The sequence below is a fragment of the Globicephala melas genome, chromosome 1, assembly GCF_963455315.2.
Source record: "Globicephala melas chromosome 1, mGloMel1.2, whole genome shotgun sequence".
Classification (NCBI taxonomy): Eukaryota; Metazoa; Chordata; class Mammalia; order Artiodactyla; family Delphinidae; genus Globicephala; species Globicephala melas.
Window position 1 is genome coordinate 26,546,170 of NC_083314.1, and position 19,076 is coordinate 26,565,245.

Here is a 19,076-nt window from a genome sequence, read left to right on the forward strand (position 1 = left end):
CAGATAGTACCAAATCAGCCCTATATATACTGTTTTTTACTGTACATACATACCTATGATAAAATTTAATTTGTAAATTAAGCACAGTAAGAGATTAACAACAATAATAATAAAGTAAAATAATTATATCAATATGATCTTTTTTCTTTCCTTATTTAGTTAAAAACGTTCACCTTTTCACTTAAAGGAAGCACTTAATTGCTTCTCTTTGGCATATCTGAATTGCCAGAATCACTGTTCTTGCACTTTGGGGGCTATTATTGAGTAAAATAAGGGTTACCTTCACACAAGCATTGTGTTATCACAAAAATAGATCTGATAACTGGGACAGGTACTAAGTAACTAATGGGTAGGATATGCCAGACAAAGGAATGATTCATGTCCCAGGTAGGATGGAGTGGGATGGCATGATAATTCATCATGCAACTCAGAACAACTGCAATTTAAAGCTTGTGAATTGTTTATTTCTGGAATTTCCCATTTAAATTTTTTGGACCACAGTTGACTGTGGGTAACTTGAAAGCAAAGAAGGTGTAACCATGGATAAGTGGCGAACTACTGTATCAGTTCATAACATAATTTGCTATGAGATACATCTAAAAATTAATGATATATTGACAATAATTTTAAAATACCTCTTATAGTTACAACTCAACTATTTAAAACAGGTTAAGTTAAAACATCAAAAATAAGGCAAAATAAAATGTAACAGGGATAATTATTTAAGATTTACTAATTTATCATTAAAATCAACTTACTGGGCCCATAACAATTGGTTTTATAATCTGAATACCAGGAGAAGAACAACGTAGTTCTGTCTTGGGTGATCTAGCAGTTAAAAACAATGGGAAAGGAGAAATAAGTATAGATGCTTATGAGATTCCCCTACTACTTTTTAAGCCTAAAAACTTCCATTCTTTGCTAATAAGAAAAATAAAAAATATAGCAATAGTTTACTTCTCTCCTACTTTCAAAGTGATTTTGTCTTTCTTTTCACATCTATTAATGAAAAGAAATTTACATTAAATCACAGCCTTGAATCTGAATGTCCACACTATATGAATGGTTTTTACTCATACATTGAATTTCACAGCAAAAATCTTACCTTTTATTTTTTATAGAACAAGTTCCCGGCACACTCCACTCAGAAAATAATGTTCCTTCATACTCTAACTTAATCTGGAAAAGAAGGTAAAATAGCTCAAACAAAAATCTGCTCTAAAATTTTTTATCTCAGTGTTTAGATGTAGGGCTCAATTTTCTGAGTCATTATTTAAAGAGAGAATAACTAAAGCTCAATCCCTTTGAAATTGTACAAGTAAAAGAAAAATAACAACTTTTATGGGACATTTCAATAGTCTGCCCCCAACTATAAGATTTTTATTTTATTTTACTTCAAAAGTAATCTATCAAGTGTCTAGAAGGTGGCACTTAAGGTAATACAATCATCATAAATTTCTTCAGTCGCATTTTCCTTATTTCCTTATTTCTACTTTTTTTCCTGCTTCCACATTCTTTCATTTATAAACTCTTTCTTCCTGGAAGTATGCTCATACAATTTCTAACATTATCAGTCTTAGTCTCAACACTGGTCATCCTCTTCAGCCAGAGTTGGAGCCCAATTTCACCTCCTAATATTGTTACATAAAATTACGTACATATACATATGTATACAGTTTTATGTATATATACATATATAAATATTGTTTCATTGGTTTTACTTGAATGGGGATTATAATACCAGCTATCTCATAGATTTGATGATATAGGATTAATGAACAGTGTATAAGAAGATAAAAGAGAAAAGTTCACCAGAAGCTATGACACGACCCTGTAGTATATAAAGCAAAATTTGATAGAATTACTAGAAGATATTTTAAAAGTCACAAATATAGTGGTAGGCTTTAACACACTTTTTTCAAGCCATAGATTAAACCTGAAGAAAGGGTAGTTACAGCTGACCCTTGAACAACTCAACAGTTAGGGGCACTGACACTCCACATAGTGGAAAATCTGCCTATAGTTTATAGTTAGCCTTTTATATATGAAGTTCTTCAGTATCAGTGGTTCCACATCCACAGGTTCAGTCAACCTTGGATTGTGTAGTACTTTAGTATTTACTATTGAAAAAAATTCTTTGTATAAGTGGAACAGTTCAGCTCAAACCTATGTTGTTCAAGGGTCAACTCTGTGTGCTTGTGTGTGTGTGTTTCTAAAATTAACCAATACAAAATATATTCTTTTCAATCTCACATAGAACATTTACCAAAATTGACCACAGTTACAAAGGAAGTGTTAGCCAATCTCAAAGTACTATTATCACACATACCGTGCCTTTGATATTAATGAAATAAAATAATTAGAATTTCTCATAAAGTTAATCAGAAAAAATTTTAGGATATTTGTAATCTTTTTTTTCACATCTTTATTGAAGTATAATTGCTTTACAATGGTGTGTTGGTTTCTGCTTTATAACAAAATGAATCAGTTATACATATGTCACTGGTAATTTGATAGGGATTGAATCAAATCTGTACATTGCTTTGGGTAGTATGGCCATTTCAACAATATAAATTCTTCCCATCCAAGAGCATGGGATATCTTTCCATTTCTTTGAATCATCGTCAATTAGCTTTACTAATGTTTTGTAGTTCTCAGCATATATCTCTCATCTTTCTGGTGAGGTTTATTCCTAAGTATTTTATTTTTTTCACGCGCTCTTAAAGGGGATTGCTTGCTTACATTCCCGTTCTGATATTTCATTGTTAGTATAAAGAAATGCAACTGATTTTTGTATGTTAATCTTGTATCCTGCTACCTTGCTGAATTTGTTTATCAGTTCCAGTAGTTTTTGTGTGGAGTCTTTAGGGGTTTCTATATACAGTATCATATCTGCATGATGACAATTTTACCTCTTCCCTACCAATTTGAATAGCTTTTATTTCTTTTCCTTGTCTAACTGCTGTGACTAGGACTTCCAATACTATATTGAATAGAAATGGTAAGAGTGGGCATCTTTATCTTGTTCCAGATTTTAGTGGGAAGGCTTTCAGCTTTTCACCATTGAGTATTATATTGGCTGTGGGTTTTTTATAAATAGCTTTTATTATATTGAGATATGTTCCCTCTATACTCACTTTTGTACGGGTTTTTATCATGAATGGATGTTGAATTTTATCAAATGCTTGTTCTGCACTATTGAGATGATCATGCGGTTTTTGTCTTTTCTTTTGTTGATGTGTTATGTCACATTGATTGATTTGTGTATGTTGAACCATACTTGTGACGCTGGGATGAATCCAAGTTGGTTATGGTGTATGATCTTTTTTATGTGTTGTTAGATTCAGTTTGCTAATATTTTGTTGAAAATTTTTGCATCTATATTCGTCAAAGATATTGGCTTGTAATTTTCTTTTTTGGTAGTCTTTGGTTATGGTATCAGGGTGATGATGGCTTCATAGAATGTCTTTGGGAGTCTTCCTTCCTCTTTGATCTTTTGGAAGACTTTGAGAAGGATTGGTGTAAGTTCTTTTTATGTTTGGTAGAATTTGCCTGTGAAGCCATCTGGTCCTGGACTGCTGCTTGTAGGGAGATTTTTCTATTTCACTTCTAGTGATCTGTTCAAGTTATCCATTTCTTCTTGATCCAGTTTTGGTGGGTTGTATGTTTCTAGAAATTTGTCCATTTCTTCTAGGTTGTCAAACTTGTTGGCATACAATTGTTCGTAATAATTTCTTTTTTGTCTTTCTGTGGTATCCATTTTGATTTCTCCTCTTCCATTTCTTATTTTGTTTCCTTGGGTCTTCTCTCTTCATGGGGAGGCTGGTCAGAGTTTTTTCTATTTTGTTTACCCTTTGAAAGAACAGCTCTTGTTTTTATTGATTTTTTCTATATTTTTAAATCTCTATTTTATTTATTTCCTCTCTGATCTTTATTTTCTCCTTCTTTCTGCTGACTTTAGGTTTTGTTTGTTATTCTTTTTCTAATTCCCTTAGGTGGTGTGTTAGGTTATTTGAGATTTTTCTTGTTTCTTAAAGAAGGCCTGCATTGCTCTGAACTTCCCTCTGAGAACTGCTTTTTCTGCATCCCATAGATTTTGTATGGGGGTGTTTTCACTGTCATTTGCCTCAATGTATTTTTAAATTTCTTCTTTGATTTCACTGTTGATCCACTAGTCTTTTACTAGAAGGTTGTTTAGTCTCCATGTAATTGTTTTTTTCTCATTTCTTTTTCTGAGGTTGATTTCTAGTTTTATGCCATTGTGGTCAGAAAAGATGCTTGAAACAATTTCTATACTTTTAAATTTGTTGAAGTTTGTTTTGTGCCCTAGTATGTGGTCAATCCTAGAGAATGTTCCATGTGCACTTGAAAAGAATGTGTATTTTGCTTTTTTTGGATGTAATGTCCTGAAAATATCAATTAGGTCTAACTGTTGTATTATATCATTTAGGATCTCTGTTGCCTTGATTTTCTGTCTCAAAGATATGTCCACTGATGTGAGTGGGGTGTTAACATCTCCTACTTTATTGTATTCCTGTCAATTTCTCCCTTTGTCTGTTCGGTAGTGTGTATATGTCAATGCCACTCTCTCACTTCATCACAGCTTACCCTTCCTCCTCCCCATATCCTCAAGTCCATTCTCTAGTAGGTCTGTGTCTTAATTCCCATCTTTCCCCTAGGTTCTTCATGACATTTTTTTTTTCCTTAGATTCCATATATATGTATTAGCATACAGTATTTGTTTTTCTCTTTCTGACTTATTTCACTCTGTATGACAGACTCTAGGTCCATCCACCTCACTACAAATAACTCAATTTTGTTTCTTTTTTGGCCGAGTAATATTCCATTGTATATATGTGCCACATCTTCTTTATCCATTCATCTGTCGATGGACACTAGGGTTGCTTCCATGTCCTGGCTATTGTAACTAGAGCTGCAATGAACATTTTGTTACATGACTCTTTTTCAATTATGGTTTTCTCAGGGTATATGCCCAGTAGTGGGTTTGCTGGGTCGTATGGTAGTTCTATTTTTAGTTTTCTAAGGAACCTCCATACTGCTCTCCATAGTGGCTGTATCAATTTACATTCCCACCAACAGTGCAAGAGGGTTCCCTTTTCTCCACACCCTCTGCAGCATTTACTGTTTGTAGATTTTTTGATGATAGCCATTCTAACTGGTGTGAGATGATATCTCATTGTAGTTTCGATTTCCATTTCTGTAATGATTAATGATGTTGAGCATTCTTTCATATGTGTGTTGGCATTCTGTATATCTTCTCTGGAGAAATGTTTATTTAGGTCTTCTGCCCATTTTTGGATTGGGTTATTTGTCTTTTTGATATTGAGCTGCATGAGCTGCTTGTAAATTTTGGAGATTAATCCTTTGTCAGTTGCTTCATTTGCAAATATTTTCTCCCATTCTGAGGGTTGCCTTTTGGTCTTGTTTATGGTTTCCTTTGCTGTGCAAAAGCTTTGAAGTTTCATTAGGTCCCATTTGTTTATTTTTGTTTCCATTTCTCTAGGAGGTAGGTCAAAAAGGATCTTGCTGTGATTTATGTCAGAGTGTTCTGCCTATGTTTTCCTCTAAGAGTTTGATAGTGTCTGGCTTTACATTCAGGTCTTTAATCCATTTTGAGTTTATTTTTGTGTATGGTGTTAGGGAGTGTTCTAATTTCACTCTTTTACATGTACCTGTCCAGTTTTCCCAGCACAACTTATTGAGGAGGCTGTCTTTTCTCCATTGTATATTCTTGGCTCTTTTATCAAAGATAAGGTGACCATATGTGCGTGGGTTTATCTCTGGGCTTTCTATCCTGTTCCATTGATTGATATTTCTGTTTTTGTGTCAGTACCATATTGTCTGGATTACTGTGGCTTTGTAGTATAGTCTGAAGTCAGGGAGCCTGACTCCTCCAGCTCCGTTTTTTTTTCTCAAGATTGCTTTGGCTATTCTGGGTCTTTTGTGTTTCCATAAAAATTGTGAAACTTTTTTGTTCTAGTTCTGTGAAAAGTGCCAGTGATAGTTTGATAGGGATTGCATTGACTCTGTAGATTGCTTTGGGTAGTACAGTCATTATCACAATGTTGATTTTTCCAATCCAAGAACATGGTAAACCTCTCCATCTATTTGTATCATCTTTAATTTCTTTCATCAGTGTCTTATAGTTTTCTGCATACAGGTCTTTTGTCTCCTTAGGTAGATTTATTCCTAGATATTTTATTCTTTTTGTTGCAATGGTAAATGGGAGTGATTTCTTAATTTCACTTTCAGATTTTTCATCATTAGTGTATAGCAATGCTAGCGATTTTTGTGCATTAATTTTGTATCCTGCTACTTTACCAAATTCATTGATTCGCTCTCATAGTTTTCTGGTAGCATCTTTAGGATTCTCTATGTATAGTATCATGTCATCTGCAAACAGTGACAGCTTTACTTCTTCTTTTCCGATTTGGATTCCTTTTTTTTTTTCTTCTCTGATTGCTGTGACTAAAACTTCGAAAACTATGTTGAATAATAGTGGTGAGAGTGGGCCACCTTGTCTTGTTCCTGATCCTAGTGGGAATGGTTTCAGTTTTTCCCCATTGAGGATGATGTTCGCTGTGGGTTTGTCATATATGGTCTTTATTATGTTGAGGGAAGTTCCCTCTATGCCTACTTTCTGCAGTGTTTTTATAACAAATGGGTGTTGAATTTTGTCGAAATCTTTCTCTGCATCGATTGAGATGATCATATGGTTTTTCTCCTTCAATTTGTTAATATGGTTTATCACATTGATTGATTTGCGTATATTGAAGAATCCTTGCATTCCTGGGATAAACTCCACTTGATCATGGTGCATGATCTGTTTAATGTGCTGTTGGATTCTGTTTGCTAGTATTTTGTTGAGGATTTTTGCATCTATGTTGATCAATGATATTGGCCTGTAGTTTCCTTTCTTTGTGACATCTTTATCTGGTTTTGGTATCAGGGGGATGGTGGCCTCATAGAATGAGTTTGGGAGGGTTCTTCCCTCTGCTATATTTTGGAAGAGCTTGAGAAGGACAGGTGCTAGCTCTTCCCTAAATGTTTGATAGAATTCGCCTGTGAAGCCATCTGGTCCTGGTCTTTTGTTTGTTAGAAGATTTTTAATCACAGTTTCAATTTCAGTGCTCGTGATTGGTCTGTTCATATTTTCTATTTCTTCCTGGTTCAGTTTCGGCAGTTTGTGCATTTCTAAGAATTCTTCCATTTCTTCCAGGTTGTCCATTTCTTTGGCATAGTGTTGGTTGTAGTAATCTCTCATTATCCTTTGTATTTCTGCAGTGTTAGTTGTTACTTCTCCTTTTTCATTTCTAATTCTATTTTCTCCCTTTTTTTCTTGATGAGTCTGGTTAACAGTTTACCAATTTTGTTTAGCTTCTCAAAGAACCAGCTTATAGTTTTATTGATCTTTGTTGTCATTTCCTTCATTTCTTTTTCCTATATTTCTGATCTGATCTTTATGATTTCTTTCCTTCTGCTAACTTTGGGGTTTTTTGTTCTTCTTTCTCTAATTGCTTTAGGTGTAAGGTTAGGTTGTTTCTTTGAGATGATTCTTGTTTCTTAAGGTAGGATTTTATTGCTATAAACTTCCCTCTTAGAACTTCTTTTGCTGCATCCCATAGGTTTTGGGACGTCGTGTTTTCATTGCCATTTGTTTCTAGGTATTTTTTGATTTCCTCCTTGATATCTTCAGTGATCTCTTGGTTATTAAGTAGTCTACTGTTTAGCCTCCATGTGCTTGTATTTTTTACAGACTTTTTTTTTACTGTAATTGATATCTATTCTCATAGCATTGTGGTCAGAAAAGATACTTGATATGATTTCAATTTTCTTAAATTTACCAAGGCTTGATTTGTGACCCAAGATATGATCTATCCTGGAGAATGTTCCATGAGCACTTGAGAAAAATGTGTATTCTGTTGTTTTTGGATGGAATGTCCTATAAATATTAATTAAGTCCATCTTGTTTAATGTATCATTTAAAGCTTGTGTTTCCTAATTTATTTTCATTTTGGATGATCTATCCATTGGTGAAAGTGGGGTGTTAAAATCTCCTACTATGATTGTGTTACTGTCCATTTCTCCTTTTATGGCTGTTAGTATTTGCCTTATGTATTGAGGTGCTCCTATGTTGGGTACATAAATATTTACAATTGTTATATCTTCTTCTTGGATCGATCCCTTGATCTTTATGTAGTGTCCTTCCTTGTGTCTTGTAATAGTCTTTATTTAAAGTCTATTTTGTCTGATATGAGAATTGCTACTTCAGCTTTCTTTTGATTTCCATTGGCATGGAATATCTTTTTCCATCCCCTCACTTTCAGTCTGTATGTGTCCCTAGGTCTGAAGTGGGTCTCTTGTAGACAGCATATATATGGGTCTTGTTTTTGTATCCATTCAGGCAGTCTACATCTTTTGGCTGGAGCATTTAATCCATTTACATTTAAGGTAATTATCAATTTGTATGTTCCTATTCCCATTTTCTTAATTGTTTTGGGTTTGTTATTGTAGGTCTTTTCCTTCTCTTTTGTTCCCTGCCAGAGAATTTCCTTTAGCATTTGTTGTAAAGCTTGTTTGGTGGTGCTGAATTCTCTTAGCTTTTGCTTGTCTGTTAAGATTTTAATTTCTTCATCAAATCTGAATGAGATCCTTGCTGAGTAGAGTAACCTTGGTTGTAATTTTTCTCCTTCATCACTTTAAATATGTCCTGCCACTCCTTTCTGGCTTGCAGAGTTTCTGCTGAAAGAGCAGCTGTTAACATTATGGGGATTCCCTTGTATGTTATTTTTCCCTTGCTGCTTTTAATATTTTTTCTTTGTACTTAATTTTTGATAGTTTGATTAATATGTGTCTTGGCATGTTTCTCCTTTGATTTATCCTGTATGGGACTCTCTGTGCTTCCTGGACTTGAATAACTATTTCCTTTCCCATATTAGGGAAGTTTTCAACTATAATCTCTTCAAATATTTTCTCAGTCCCTTTATTTTTCTCTTCTTCTTCTGGGACACCAATAATTCGAATGTTGGTGTATTTAATGTTTTCCTAGAGGTGTCTGAGACTGTCCTCAGTTCTTTTCATTCTTTTTTCTTTATTCTGCTCTGCAGTAGTTATTTCCACTATTTTATCTTCTAGGTCACTCATCCGTTCTTCTGCCTCAGTTATTCTGCTATTGATCCCTTCTAGAGAATTTTAAATTTCATTTATTGTGTTCATCATTGTTTGCTTGCTCTTTAGTTCTTCTAGTTCCTTGTTAAGTCTTTCTTGTATTTTCTCCATTCTATTTCCAAGATTTTGGATCATCTTTACTATCATTATTCTGAATTCTTTTTCAGGTAGCCTGCCTATTTCCTCTTCATTTGTTAGGTCTGGTGGGTTTTTACCTTGTTCCTTCATCTGCTGTGTGTTTCTCTGTCTTCTCATTTTGCTTAACTTACTGTGTTTGGGGTCTCCTTTTCACAGGCTGCAGGTTCGTAGTTCCCTTTGTTTTTGATGTCTGTCCCCAGTGGCTAAGGTTGGTTCAGTGAGTTGTATAGGCTTCCTGGTGAAGGGGACTAGTGCCTGTGTTCTGGTGGATGAGGCTGGATCTTGTCTTTCTGATGGGCAGGTCCACGTCTGGTGGCATGTTTTGGGGTGTCTGTGGCCTTATTATGATTTTAGTCAGCCTCTCTGCTAATGGATGGGGTTGTGTTCCTGTCCTGCTAGTTGTTTTGAATAGGTGTCCAGCACTGTAGCTTGCTGGTCGCTGAGTGAAGCCGGGTCTTGGCGTTGAGATGGAGATCTCTGCGATATTTTCACCATCTGATATTACATGGAGCTGGGAGATCTCTTGTGTACCAGTGTCCTGACGTTGGCTCTCCCACCTCAGAGGCAAAGCCTTGACCTGGCTGGAGCACCAAGTGCCTTTCATCCACATGGCTCAGAATATAAGGGAGAAAAATTGAAAGAAGAAAGAAAGAAAGAAAGAAAGGAAGAAAGAAAGAAAGAAAGAAAGAAAGAAAGAAAGAGAGGAAGGAAGGAAGGAAGGAAGGAGGGAAGGAAGGAAGGAAGGAAGGAAGAAGATAAAATGAAATAAAATAAAGTAAAATAAAGTTATTAAAATAAAAAATTATTAAGAAAAAAATTTTTTAAAGTAAAAAGAAAAAAAAAACGGATAGACAGAACCCTAGGACAAATGGTATAAGCAAAGCTATACAGACGTCACACACAGATGCATACACATACACACTCAGAAAGAGAGAAAAAGGGGGGGAAATATATATATCTTTTGCTCCCAAAGTCCACCTCTTCCACTTGGGATGATTCGTTGTCTATTCAGGTACTCCACAGATGCAGGGTACATCAAGTTGATTGTGGAGATTTAATCCGCTGCTCCTGAGGCTGCTAGGAGAAATTTCCCTTTCTCTTCTTTGTTCGCACAGCTCCCGGGGCTCAGCTTTGGATTTGGCCCTACCTCTGCGTGTAGGTCGCCCAAGGGCATCTGTTCTTCACTCAGACAGGACGGGGTTAAAGTAGCAGTTGATTCGGGGGCTCTGGCTCACTCAGGCCGGGGGGATGGAGGGGTACGGATGCGGGGCAAGCCTGCAGTGGCAGAGGCTGGCATGACGTTACAACAGCCTGAGGCGCGCCATTTGTTCTCCCGGGGAAGTTGTCCGTGGACCACGGGACCCTGGCAGTGGCGGGCTGCACAGGCTCCCAGGAGGGGAGGTGTGGGTAGTGACCTGTGTTTGCACACAGGCTTCTTGGTGGCAGCAGCAGCAGCCTTAGCGTCTCATGCCCGTCTCTGGGGTCCACGATGATAGCCGCGGCTCACGCCCGTCTCTGGAGCTCCTTTAAGTTGCGTTTTCAATCCCCTCTCCTGGCACACCAGGAAACAAAGAGGCAAGAAAAAGTCTCTTGTCTCTTCGGCAGCTCCAGACCTTTTCCCGAACTCCCACCCGGCTAGCTGTGGTGCACTAACCCCCTGCAGGCTGTGTGTTCACGCTGCCAACCCCAGTCCTCTCCCTGGGATCCGACCTCTGAAGCCCGAGCCTCAGCTCCCAGCCCCCGCCCGCCCCCGGCGAGTGAGCAGACAAGCCTCTCGGGCTGGTGAGTGCTGGTCGGCACCGATCCTCTGTGTGAGAATCTCTCCACTTTGCCCTCCGCACCCCCGTTGCTGCGCTCTCCTCCACGGCTCCGAAGCTTCTCCCCTCTGCCACCCGCAGTCTCCGCCCACGAGGGGCTTCCTCTTGTGTGCAAACATTTCCTCCTTCACAGCTCCCTCCCGGTGGTGCAGGTCCTGTCCCTATTCTTTTGTCTCTGTTTTTTCTTTTTTCTTTTGCCCTACCCAGGTACGTGGGGAGTTTCTTGCCTTTTGGGAGGTCTGAGGTCTGCCAGCCTTCAGTAGGTGTTCTGTAGGAGTTGTTCCACATGTAGATACATTTCTGATGTATTTGTGGAGAGGAAGATGATCTCCGTGTCTTACTCTTCCACCAGCTTGAAGCTCTCCTCTGCCTGAGAAATTCTTTATCTCTCCTTCTATTCTAAATGATAATCTTGCTGGGCAGAGTATCCTCGGTTACAGATTTTTCCCTTTTAGGACTTTGAATATGCCTTGCCACTCCCTTCTGGCCCGCAACTTTTCTGTAGAGAAATCAGCTGATAGCCTTATGGGGGTTCCCTTGCAATTAACTCTTTGGTTTTATCTTGCTGGCTTTAGAATCCTCTCTTTAACTTTTGCTATTTTAATTATAATATGTCTTGGTGTAGGTCTGTTTGGGTTCATCTTGTTCAGGACCCTCTGTGCTTCCTGTACCTGGATATCTGTTTCCTTCTTTAGGTTTGGGGAGTTTTCAGCCATAATTTCTTCAAATACATTTTCAATTCCCCTTTCTCTTTCTTCTCCTTCTGGGATCCCCATTACGCATAGATTGGCATGCTTTATATTATCCCATAGGTCTTTTATATTGCTTTCATTTTTTTTTCACTTGGTTTTCTGTCTGCTGTTCTGATTGTGTGATCTCCATTATTTTAATCTTCCAGATCACTTATTAGTTCTCTTGCATTATTCACTCTGCTATTCATTGCCTTTAGCTCAGCTTTTGTCTGGCAAATGAGTTCTCTAATTTCTCCTAGTTCCTTTTTATAGTTTCTGTTTTCTTTTTACAATAACCAGCATATCTATCAACAGCCCTTCTTAATTCCTTCAGCATTTTCATTATCTCCTTTTTGAACTCAGTGTCTATTAGACTGAAGAGGGCCGTTTCATAGTGTGTTCTTTCAGGGGAATTCCCTTGATCTTTTAATTAGGAGTGGTTCCTCTGCTTCTTCATTTTACTTATATTTCTCTTGCTCTATGAATTTAGGAGAAACAATATCCACTGTGGTCTTGGAGGGCTATTTTTATGTGGGAGCATCCCTTGTGTAGACTGTGTGGGTTTAACACTTTTGGTGCAAGTGTTGTTTTGAGTACGGATGCCTGCTGCCTCTTTCCTTGGTGTGTGCTGGCTGTTATCCCCTTGATAGGAGGTATGACTGGTGTTGTGGTGGACAGAGGCTGCACTGGATGTTGAGCAGGTCCTCCTCTTTGCTCTGTGGTTGTCACTGCCCTGACAGGGGCAAGGTTTGCTCCTTAGTTTTAGGAGTAGAAGCCTCAGATCCATTTCTGAGCTGTGTTTCTGAACTGCAGTGCATGGTATGTGGGATTGGAGTGCTCTCACTGGGAGAGGAGCCACTGAATATTCCTCTGCCAGAGCTGTTCACTGGTGAGTGTGCTCTGTTGTGTCACCTTTCACCCATTGTGCAGGCTCACAAAGTACACAGTTGTTGGCACTGCCGTCAGCCCCATCTCAACCATGCGCATGCCGGCAATCAGCCCTCATGTCTGTCAGGCACTGTTTTCACAAGGCCACCAGCGTGGATCCACTGAAGTCAGGTGCCAGGACTGGACTAGTCACACACCTGGACCTGCTGTGCAAGCTATGGAGGCAGCCCAGTTCCTGACCTGGGTCAGCCCCCATGTGCAGGCACCCACAAAGCCCACAGCTGCTAAGGCCAGACCCGTCCCAGCCATGGGAGCACCCATTGTCTGCTCGGATGTCCTACGGGCGCTGAATTTACAAAGCCGATGGTGGAGGTGTAAATCAGCGGCTCACACAGCCATGGGGAGAGATTCCAGCCCTACCTCCTATGTCACACAGCCCTGGGGCTCAACTATGATTTCAGCCCTGCCTCTGCATGTGGGCAACCCATTGGCCTGCTCCCGGAGCCTGCCAAGGTGGCGCCTGGTGCCAGAGCCTGCTGAGGTGTGAGCCCACCAAGGTGGTAGCTGGAGCTTGCGAGCCTGCCCTGGCAGCGGCAAGAGAGTAGGAGTCTACTAGGCAGGTGCCTGCTGAGGTGGTGGATGGAGCATGCACTCCTGGAGCCCACGGAGGTGGAGGCTGGTGCAAGGAGAAAGAGGCTGCTATGGCAACCCCACTCCTCCCTTTGTGCACCACTTAACAATGGAGCTCTGTTTCTACAGGCCCGGGTTTCTTCCGCAAACAACCCTGGTTGTGGCTGAAATACACTCCAGCCCCTTCAGGCTGTCTCCTCCACACAGCCAACACCAGTCCTCTAAAACCTGAGTTTCAGCACTCAGTCCCCACTCGTAACAGTGGATGTGTGTCTCAGGCTGGGGCATGCAGGGTGGTGGCACGACCATCTGTGCAGGTCTCTCTCTGTTCTGCCTGCCACAAACCAGTTGATGCATTCTCCTCTGAGCATGTGAAGCACCCTTTCTGTCCTGGTTGATCTCCCCACCAGGGAGGGGGCTTCCCTGGGTGCAGGAACCTTTCCTTTTTCACAGCTCCCTCCCAAGGGTGCCAGTCCTGTCCCATTTCCTCTTTTGTTGTTCCTTTCATCCCACCTGGTTACGTGGAGATCTTTCTTGTCCTTTCAGGTTTTTGAGGTCTTCTGCTAGTGTTCAGTAGGTATTCTGTGAGAACTGTTTCACTGTAGATGTATTTTTGATGCATTTGTGGGAGGAGGTGAGTTCCACATCCTTCTACTCTGCCATCTTTATTCCTCTCCCCAACCATTATCAGGTAAATTACTTATCTCCATTTCTTTAAGGTTTTTTTTTGCCCTGAGGTTTTATCTTATTGTTTGGAACATATTCCTGTGTTATTTCATTTTCCTTGACTCTTTGTTGATTTCTACAGTAGATGAAACTACCATCTCTCCCAGTCTTGAAGGCATGGCCTTGTGTAGGAGATGAGCATATTGTTCAACCCTGCGCTAGCTCTTGGTTATCTCTCCTTGTGATTGTCCAAGCAGTCTATTTCATTTTTAATAGCTCCTAGTAGTTGAGGATGTGCCAAGACCTGTCAGTGTCCCAAATGGGAGAATCTGTCAGCACCTAGATTCATGCTGATTAGCATCCAGATCCTCAGGCAGCAGCTTTGAAAGTGTGCAAATATATACTGTCCTGTGGGATTGCAAGCATATAAGCCCCACTGGCCACCAGAGGCAGGCAATCTGTGGTGATTCCTAGGCAGCAGTCACAAAAATCAGGGCTCCAGATGAGTGTACAAGCTCCCATCTCAGAAATACCAATGAACTGTAATGAGGCAGAGGGAGAATGCAAAGACAGTATCCAACAGTGTATGTTCCCTAACAGCACCTTCATGTGTGCCAATCCTCATGCTGAAATTTCAGGAAAAGCAAAAAGGTGGGGAGGGACTTTTTAAAATGCTTTCCATCAAGAAGATTCATGGACTACTTAATCCCTGAAGTATTATGCATACTTAATATTTTCTTTCTCTGAATATTACTTTCAAGCAAGCACAATACCACTGTTTTTATCATCTACTCTCTTGACTTTTGTCTAACTTCTGCTCTGATAATCAAACTCTAGCTCCTAATCTGCATTTCTGCAATTACATAACTTTTTTGTTTTGGGGACCAATTATCAATTAAAACTGAAACATTTCTGTAACCTACATAAAAGTGATAAAGGAACAGTAGAAAAGAAAAAGGGTGATTTTAAAAAAAGACTAATAAAATGGTCAATCATATAATAAAGTTCTTCAAGAAAAAAAGATGAAGTACATAAACAAATAATATTAGAGAAATACAGTAACTACAAATAGAAATTTAAGTGGTATGCAAAGATTATAAAGAAATGGATAGCAATAAATTTTAAGACAAATGCACATTTTAAAAGGAAATATAGTTTTAATAACCTAACTGGGAAAAGAATTTGAAAAAGAATAGATATATGTATATGTATAACTGAATCACACTTTGCTGTACACCTGAAACTAACACAACATTGTTAATCAACTCTACTCCAATATAAAATAAAAATTAAAAAAAGGAAATACAGTTTACATAGATTCCTTTTGCCTGGTTTTGAATAATGTAAATACAACAATACCTGTAAACAGAATATGAAAGTAAACTGATAAAATTACTTTGTAAAATCTTTTGGCACCATCTACTAAAGCTGAACATATGCACATGCCTTATGACTTATCAATTCCACTCCTAGGTATACACCCAGCAGAAATACATACATATGTTAAGCAGAAAATAAGCATAAGAATGTTCATAGCAGCCCTAATCACAGTAGACTAAAAATGGAAAAAACTGATTGTTTATCTAGAGTAGAATGATATATATATTGTTGTATGTTAATTCAATGGAATATACAGAATTGAAACTCCAACTACATGAAACATGTTGCAGAGAGGATCCGTCAAATCTACCAATAGGAAAGAAGAAAGTTCAGAAATCAACACATCCATATATAAAACAAAGATGATACCAGAAAAAATAATAAGGAAACAATAAATTTTAAAATACATGCTGGTTCATTCTATGGAGAAAGTAATGTAAATGCCTACCTTATATTATACACAAGGTGGACTCCAGATATTACTTATGACCTTTATTTGAAAAGTAAAAATATAAATCATATAAAAGAAAATGTAGGATAAAAATCTGTGCAATGCAGCGTAGGCAAAATTTTTTCTTAAATAAAATTCAAAAAAAGTATAAACTGTAACATCAAATAAGGGATGGGATGGCTCAACAAAAGTCATCTTTTAAAAAAAATAAAGTATCCATGGACAAAGTCAATGGTTAGATGAGTAGATGAGAGGCTAGGAAATGATAACTAAAATATTTAAAATCAACATTTGACTAATACATAGAGTGGAATGTAGACAATGCTCTGTAAATCAACGAGAAAAGGGTAGAACATTAAGTGGAAAATGGGCAAAAATGAAAAGGCAATTCACAGAAGAATCCTGCATAAATATGGCAAACGATGCACAAAATCACTAGTCATCAGAGAATTGAAAATAACAACAGCAGTAAACTATTACTATGTAGTAATGAGATTGGTAAAAAAAAAAAAGGGAAATTCAAGAATACCAAATTCTGGTGAAGATGTTCACGGTGTAAGAATATAAATTGTGATTGCCATTTTGGAAAAAATCTTGCAGAATTTAGTTAAGTTAGGTGTCTGCTTCCCTATGTCCTACGAACCATAGCTGAAAAATTATTGCACAGATTCATAAAAGGCCATGTAGAAGGGCATTCATCACAATGTTTTCTGTGGTGGTAGGAAGCCATTCATCCATCATTAGGGGGAGGAATAGATAAATAATATACACACACACTAGTAATCAGGCATCATTAAGTGTACTAGACAGTGTTGAATTTAAAAAGTAATGTAAAGAAGGAAGTCTATAGCTTGGGTGACCATACATCCTGGTTTGTCTAGACAGCTCCAATTTATACCTATTGTCCCAGCATAACTGTTAATAGCACTATCTTTAATTCTCAATAGTTTAACAATATACTGCATGGTCATCCTGTCTGTATCATAACACCATTTTGTGAATGTTGAATCACAAAAACACTCAAAAACAACACTACCTATTTTTGCTAAATACATATTTAAAAACATTTATTGGAGGGGGAATTTATATTAGGAAGATATATAGGATGAGGAAATAAAATAAAAATAAAAGAATGACACTGTGCTGTATGACTGAGTATGATTAACTTTGCTTTCTGCTGTGAAGTCAAAAAATTAATAATTATAGTTTAAAAAATTAAATACTTACAGTACTTCTGGTACTAAAAATGTGGTAGTTTGGGCTGTTACTGGAATACCTGCAGAGGAAAATGTCAAATATGAATACTAAACTAATTTCTCCCCCAAATAAAAGGGATTCTATACTTGGTCAGAGCATGCCTGCGCTGCCATGAGCTTTACACTTCTGCCCAAGCACCTTCTTAGAAAGTATAGTCGGGGCTAAAACTGGGAATATCAGCAACATCTACCCATAACTCAAGGTGCGCTCAAGGTTGCTCAGTATCTGAAGACACTATAGCAAGAAGTAAATACTTTTACATCTTGTTTTTGTTTTAGAATAAAAACTGTTGAAGAATATTGGCTCTAACTCCTTCACCTGTAAACTGAGTTAAAATAAAATGGATAAAGATTGAAAAATCAAAAAAACAGTACTTCTTATTTGAAGCATTGAAGTAAAGAGCAAATTTCTATGAGTCCTTGTTCATTATCATTTCTCGCTATAATTCAGAGTACTTTAATTTCTGTGTATATGATTTATCTACTCTCCAATAAAAATATAATGTCTATGGAATTGAAAGTTTTCTAGTAGTCACATTAAAAAAGTGAGAAAAAACAAGTGATATTGCTTCTAATAATATATTTTATTCAAAAGTATTCTTTTTTTTTGGTACTAAGTCTTTGAAATCTGGTGTATATACTACACTTATGAAACATCTCAATTTTGACTAGCCACATTTCGAGTACTCAAAAGCCAGATAAGGCCAGTGGCTATCATAAAGCATCATCTTGAAATTCCCTTTACCTTCCCTTTGCTTCAGTAATCTATTCCATGTCTACATTACACACTTAATTGCCATTGGAATTGCTCCATCCTTAAAATCTTAAATCAGAGGCAATTTCTGTGTGTATTTGTATGTGGAATTGCTGGGATATCACTATGTAACTCTTTTAATAGATGTCAGTCCCATAATGAAATATATTTTGTTATTTATAATGAAACATTTTATCTATATGCAGATTTCAGATAAAATATAAAACATTTTAATGTATTTTTATATATCCCTATAAATTAAAATGGAATATATTTTCATCAAAGTCTCTTTTCAAGTAAGTATGAACCACCTCCCACTTATGAATCCAAGACCTCTTTCACTATAGTAAGAAAGACAGAAACCTCAGGAAAGAGAAAAATACAAGTGAAAATTTTTGTATTTTAATTTACAAGTTAACCTGGGCAATTTGTGAATGAAACCTGGTAGCTAAATGATAAAACTACCTTCTCTGACAAGCCCTTTTCCCCACCTTCTCCTTTATCAGCTTCCAACTCCTACTAAGGCTGCGTACAGGATATGGAGGGAACAGTAGCTAAAGGAGTCATATTTAATTTATTAACTTCATCACAGACAACTATAATAACACCTTCTCATTCCTGCTTCCTTAATTATGTCAAATATTTACTGTGTTATTGTTGGAAATGGATCTGGAATGATCAAAGGTGTGGGTGTGCAGATGGCCCATGTGCTAGGACAATTTTTTAATGAAAAGGACAGTGTCATCTCACTCTGGGACTCTAAGAATGTACCTCTCCTACTCTCTCTAGTGTATTCCCACTCTACCAGTTCTTCCAAATCAAAGAGAATTCTTGACTTTTACCCCTTCCTTCATCTCCTAAGAGATAAGTCATTCCTGACTTCACTTTTTCTCTCTCTATCCAGCCTAAAAAATATATTCTTTGGGTAGACCATTTTCTCTCAAACCCCTTATTCATCCTAAGGGGTTTGTCTGTCCTGGAATTGGTCCTCAATAGGTCATACTCTTGGGCATCTGACAGAAGCATATGCTAAATCATTCATGTGGGAAAACCATACATTGCAGGAAGCACAGGGTTCCCACAGAAAGTCCAACCCCCACTGGATATATTAATCTAACAGAAAAAAAGACTTTGAGACAAAAAGTGTTTTCAGGGACAAAGACGATCAATCCATTA

At 37.7% G+C, this 19,076-nt stretch overlaps 1 protein-coding gene across 1 annotated transcript in view; it reads right to left on the minus strand.

Moving 5' to 3' along the window:
- The window catches only part of CATSPERE (catsper channel auxiliary subunit epsilon), a 232,659-nt gene extending 215,513 nt beyond the window's left edge, over positions 1-17,146 (minus strand). The window contains exons 1-2 of the mRNA XM_060285306.1: positions 17,118-17,146; positions 1,106-1,179 (exon numbers count right to left, since the gene is read on the minus strand). The gene's annotated coding sequence lies outside the window, so the exon portion shown is untranslated. The remainder of the gene's footprint in view (positions 1-1,105; positions 1,180-17,117) is intronic.
- Positions 17,147-19,076: the final 1,930 nt, after the last annotated feature.